Source organism: Oryzias melastigma, unplaced genomic scaffold, assembly GCF_002922805.2.
Source record: "Oryzias melastigma strain HK-1 unplaced genomic scaffold, ASM292280v2 sc00402, whole genome shotgun sequence".
In the NCBI taxonomy this organism is placed as follows: Eukaryota; Metazoa; Chordata; class Actinopteri; order Beloniformes; family Adrianichthyidae; genus Oryzias; species Oryzias melastigma.
Genome location: NW_023416999.1, coordinates 4,731 through 11,003, shown reverse-complemented (window position 1 = coordinate 11,003; position 6,273 = coordinate 4,731). Strand labels below are relative to the sequence as shown.

At 41.9% G+C, this 6,273-nt stretch overlaps 1 long non-coding RNA gene across 1 annotated transcript; it reads left to right on the top strand.

Moving 5' to 3' along the window:
• Window positions 1-1,111: 1,111 nt before the first annotated feature.
• LOC118598378 lies at window positions 1,112-2,834 on the top strand. Its single transcript, XR_004947487.1, has 3 exons — window positions 1,112-2,096; window positions 2,523-2,668; window positions 2,760-2,834. It is a non-coding gene; the product is annotated as an uncharacterized LOC118598378 (long non-coding RNA).
• Window positions 2,835-6,273: the final 3,439 nt, after the last annotated feature.

Sequence of the window (6,273 nt, the reverse complement as noted above, 5' to 3'; positions counted from 1 at the left end):
ACTTTCTTAACAATAAAAGGCTGTAACATAAAATGCCTAACAAAAGCCCAAGTGCAAGTGAAGGGCATTTTAAATTCAAAACTTCAACTTCAATCAACGTTCAGTAAAATAAAATAAAAAACATCAGAAATAAAATTTCCATAACACTTTCATGTTCATTTTTTGTCAGGACCAAATCTTTTCCTCCTCTGCTGAACTGCAGTAATAAATGAAATAGAGATTTATCATTTCCAATGAACTTTTGTTTTTTAAAACATTAAAGACTGAGAAAAGCGGGATACACTGTGGATAGTTTGACAGTCTGTTACTGCCGCCGAGTTCTCTGGCTGCAGCTCGATGCAGCGACGTGTCCAGCGGAGCTCACGCCATGAATATGCCGGCAGACAGACCGCTATGCTGGGGCTGGATCACGCTTAAACCTCCAGAACATTTAAAACGTCCCCCGGTGCGCTTGCTGTTCGGAACGTCGGAGGTCCGCAGCTCTCGGGACGCGGGGCCGGACGCGAGCCGGTACCACCAGACGTGGTGCTGGACGCGAATAGGAGCCGAGTTAGGGTGCAGGAGCTCTCCGCGTCCTAGCGCCGGCCGGTTTTAGCTAGCAGCTCGGTGGTTGGAGACCCGCCAGTGATATAGTGAGAGCAGCCGGTGAGTTAAAGGGCGGGACGCCCGCGCGGTATGGAAAGGCACGTATGAGAAAATCCCATTGACTGTAAAAATAATGGACTTATCGAGCTATGAGGTCCCCCCATTATATACAGTCTATGGAAAATCCGCGATTAATGCGTCAAAAAAATTGTCGGCGTCAAGCACGTGTCAGATTAATGCGTTTTTAACGCGACAAATCTGAGAGCCCTAGTGTTAAGTGTAAAATATGACCATAGATATGATACATGAATATATGTATATGATTATGTATTGTCAAAATTGTTTCTGCTCAGTTTTCTGCTCCTAAAGAGCAAGTCTTGTGTGACACTTTCAAGACGACAGGAAGTTCTATCTGCAGCTTCTGCAAAACCACACGAGGACAGGAAGCAACGGGCCCCACCAACGGACCCAGTGACAGGAAGGAGCTTCGTGGTGAGCGCAGAGAGGGGTGAAAAAATGAAAAAAACACCATCTCTTTAGCCCAGAGCAGAAGACCTTCTACAGACTTCTCCTCAAGACTTCGACCGGACAGGTCCTCTCCTCCACTTCGGTGGGAGAGGACATCTCCTCCCCACTTTGGTGGGAGAGGGGCACCTCCAGACTCCACACTCTGCACTCTACTCGACCCGACGTCGTCTCTGCACCACCTGAGGTGGAAATCATATAGTTTTACTCTGATCCGTACTCCAACGGTAAAGCACAACCTGTCATGGTACAAAATAAATAATAGACTCCATGATCGCCCACGGGTGATAAAGGGGACAAAAAATGACGTTTGTATTTAGCCTTCTGTCATAAATAAACGGGTTGACATACCCAAATAGATTTTTTCCCTCTTTTTTATACCTGACCTCCACCACTGAAGACAACTTTACAACACCAGGTAAGCCCCAGACCCCGCGAGCCTGAGAGACATCAATAAAGATAAATACCTTCTCTTTTGTGTTCAAAGAGTATGTGTATCACATAAAAAATAAATAAATAAATAAATAAATAAATAAATAGACCTATAAAAAACTTAGGCCTGAAATTGTCATGAACTTATAGAAAGGTTATCTTATGTGGTTTTTATTCTGTAATAAATAAACATACTGTAGTTGGGTGATATCTACTATGGGTTTATCTTGTGTGCTCTTTTTAAAAGTCCTAACTGAGTGTATCTAAATAGTGATGTTTAGTGAACCTCAATAGGCTCCGTGCACGTAACTAAGGAGTTCTACTTCCGCCGCCTTGAGTGTGAGGCCGACCAGATCCGGTTTGCGACTTCTATAGCAGCGACACAGCAGATTTTGATTGCGGAAGATGGCATATTTCACCCGTTGTCTAAGGTCTCCCGAAAATCGACGTTAACGACATATACGGGATTGTCGACCAGTGTTCACCTGCCCCCGGTTGCAAGCGTGAAAAAGGATTTCGATTGTACATTTCAAGTTACATCCACAACTTCGAAGGTGAGTAGCAATACCTCAGCTGCTAGCTAGCAGCTAAGTATTTTCTCTTATTAAATCATGTCAATATTACGACATGCTTTATTAGTGTTATAAAATACATTACGTTTATCTGATTATCAACTGGTTGTGTGTATTTTTAATATAAACCTGCTAAGTTTAAGTAGGTATACTGCAATCTTGGTACTTTTTAAGTGGGGATTCTGAGTGTACCTGCAAATCAAATAAGACTGCTCCACTGACCACATTAAAATAAAAATATTATTAATCTATTTACTAACAGTGTTTACAAGAAAACAGTTAAAATGTTACTAGCTTTTTTAACAGTGTACAAAAATAAATAGGAGCTTACTTGAGTAGCCCATATTAATATATGACAAATCAGTTATGCCACTTTTTAAAAAATATTTTTTTAACATCTTGTTACAGGTGGGTCTGAAGGACTCCATCCCTGTTGAGCTGGCCCATCACAGCTGTACATGTGTAGCTGGATCAGTGCTCTGTAACCATTGTGTGGCTCTACTTTTCCAGTCTGCACATTATTCTAACAACAGTGGCACAAGCCAAGAACCTCGGTAAGACTTGTAATAATGTTACAATAATTTCAATACTACATCTACACACACATCACATAAGCTCATCACTGCTTATTGTCTATATTCACAGGGTGTTAAACCAGGTCCCGTCGAGAAGATGGCTGTGATGTCTGCCAAACCATGTGATGTGATGCAGAAAATAAGAGAGAGAGTGTTGAGGAAAAATTGAGTCAAAGTAAAATGAAAAACCCGACTCTGCACGTGCTTAGAGGGTCTGTTTATTCATGAATAAAGTCAGAGAGTATTCCAGCGTAACCATTCAGATTTAGTCGACGAAGCCCCCGATTCTCTGCCCTCTCCCATCTTTATACCCCGAGTGGACGTGACCCAAAGCACAGCACACTCTCCGCCTTCAATGGGACAACAGTCCTTCTTTGGGAATCGTACCAGAGGAACCTTCATCAACACCAGGCATTCCAACACCTCATCTATTTCTGTCTTATCTTCCCTTGAAGCCCTTGTTTAACCATTTTATCTGGACACGTGGCTGGACACTGAATTTGAGAAATGTCACATGGGTTACAGCTTCGCATGCTCCATCATGTCGAAATGGAGCAGCTCTTTTTCCTACAAGAGCAGACTTCTTCTTTTTCTACACATACCTCTGTAAATATTTGCTGTAATAAAATGAATTCTCAGTAGAACTGTCTTGTTCTTGTTGATATCTCATTATAATGTGAGTTGTTTCAAATTATTTAAATTTGTCATGTAACTGATTAGAAAATATGGGCTAAACAGAGTTGTAATACTTTAAGGATTTACCACTTAAATATCTTTGTTCTGATGAAACACACATGAAGATGTTTTGAGAAATATTTGTAACCAAAAAATTTGTGGACTCCAATCTCTTCCATAGTTTAATTTTATTCATACCATGGAAGTGAATGGGGTCCACAAACGGTTTGGTTACAAACAATTTTAAAAATATCTACCTTTGTGTTTATCTGAACAAAGAAATGTTTACAGATTTGTAACTACATGAGTGTGAAAATTATGAACTCATTTTCATTTTTGGGTGAACTGTCCCTTCAAACTAATATTCAGTAAGTCAGGCCGGCTTGAGGGGAAATTAAAGAACACAAAAGGAGACCATGGTAATATAGATTTCAAATAAATCATTTATTAATTTAAAATGTCAGTAAATGTAATGCAAAACTAAATTGTGGTGTGAATCAGTAAACAAAAAAAAGGTAAATGAGGAAGAGGAGCAGCCAGCCATGAAGCAAACAGTCAGATTTTTACCTGGCTCTGATGTTCTCTCCAGTCTTTGACCAGAGGTCCATTTTGGTAATTGGACAAGATGCAAGCTACAGTGAAAAGCTGGCTAATGCTCCCTGAAATAGACAAAGGGATTACAGAGTCAAAAAGTTTGTTCTCCTTAACCCGCCTGATTAGCCTTTCAACATGAACTCGCAGCCGTGCAATTGATTGGGTCTCCAGGACGTCCTGTGCTGCCATTTGATTGTTGTTGGAGCGGAAGGCAGGCCTGTGCAGTTTTCCTGGCACAAGGTTTTCCACCCTAAAGCCCTTGTCCACCATCACAGCCGTGTCAGGGGACAGGAGAGGTATAATGCCCGACAATCTGAAGAGCTCACGGTCACTAATAGAGCCCCCGTAGAGTGCAGAAACAAATGTCAGAGGACCATGTGGTGCCATGCCAATCATGGCCTTGAAGGTACAGTGTGATTTGTAGTGCGAATACACCTCACTCTGTAACACAAGTGAAGATGGAGTTTGGCACCGCAGTTCTGTGCAGTCAACAATGATCTGAGTGTCTGCATAGTCCTTGAACTCAGGAGGTAGGTTAGCTGTGATTGCTTCAGGTGTCATCCAGATGCAAATAGCTCCCAGTACACAGTAAAGAAAGTTGGCCCAGGTTGTGATGATCCTGCTGGCTGTTGTGCGATGGATGTTAAACCGGCGCCCAAGCTCTCTCTGTGTGCATCCAGTTGAAAGATAATTTAGGAACAGAAATAACTCGTCTATGGGCAGCAACTTAGTTGATCTGTTTGCTGTTGTCTTCTCTGCCACAGAGGCCGATGCTTCTCTAGCCACACTTGTCACACGGATCATCCTTGATGTTGCTGGTTCGATGAGCCTCCAGAATGCCATCAGGTGGTCATAAGAATGGAATCTTTTAAATAAAATACACAAAAATAACATTGTTGTTAGTCATGCTAGGCTAATTTAGTTACAAATAATCAATTATCTTAATTTTTCCTCTACTTACTACATTTGTTTAGCATGAAGACAATAAAAGGTTGTGTCTATGCATATGACTATGTCAGTCATTAATTACTTTACTTTTGATATTTGATGTACACTTGAAGGAAAATACTCTTCCTCTTGTAAGGTGGACTTTTAGTGGAGCAACATTTTACATGTGTGGTAGCCCGTCTTTACTTTCACTTAAGTGCATGTCTTTGTACATGATTTTCTGTCCATCACTGTTAATATGGTACAAGACATCAGCTTCCTGCAATTCAAAAAAGCCTTAATTATGACATACCTGGTATAAAATCGGATGTCCTCGTCCGATCCTTCAAACCGCTTCAGTCCAAAACAACTCCGCAGCTGGAGAGCTTCAATGTGTAGTTCGAGCTCCTCTACTTTCTGGCGAAGTGTATCGTTTTCCTCAGCTAACTGATCTGCGACCATTGCTGTTGAAGAAGAAGAAGATCTGCTGCCAAGGTATCCAGTTCCATCTCTTCTTCTGAGTCGATGTCATGGACAGGAGGAGGTATCTGGTCTGGGTCTCCGCTCCCACACGCTCGCCCTCGGTGGCGGTATTTGAAAATCCTTCCAGGAAAAAAGAGTAGGAATGGCCCCTTTCTTCAACTTTTTCAATTTCCCGGGGTTGTTAACAAAATCGCCGTTTTGAAAATGCCTGCTGCAAACACGACTCGTCTTGGTTGGAGTGAAGTCCTCCCGCCGTACTCTTACCATCCATTCGGCTCTCACCGACACATCTACTGGAAAGCTATGAAAGCTTATAGTACTGTTGTACTTTGACGAATTCGCACACAGGGGTACACAACAATGTTGTGATGTCTTTGTCACGCGTTTAAACATCAAACGCCTCTCTTTTACCCGAAGTCCGCTCATGTTAACTCAAAACTAGCAACTCAACAAAACTTCCCACAACAATAACACGACCAACAGGAAGTTGTCTCACACTCAACACCCGGAAGTTAACCGGAAGTTCTATCATGCACGTAGGCTATAGGCAGACAGTACGAGTTTCTGTTCCCACTTGTGGCTAAACAATAAAAGGGCAGTTTCACACATTTACTCTCCGTGTGTAGAAAGAATTCGGGAGTCACACGTCGGCTTGTTGCGTGTAGAAATAAATCGGGCTCACACACTTACTCTACGTGTGTAGAAAGAATTCGGGAGTCACGAGAGTCTCACTCGTGGTTAAGAACCAAAGAGAGGAGCTATAAACCTAAAAACAGGCAGTCAATCCCTGTTACGGGCGGCGGCTCAACAACAGCCTGTTGAAAACATACCACTGTTATGGTTTAACTATTGTGTACATTATGTATATGTACAATATTTATTAGAAATATTTAAATGTTCCTCAC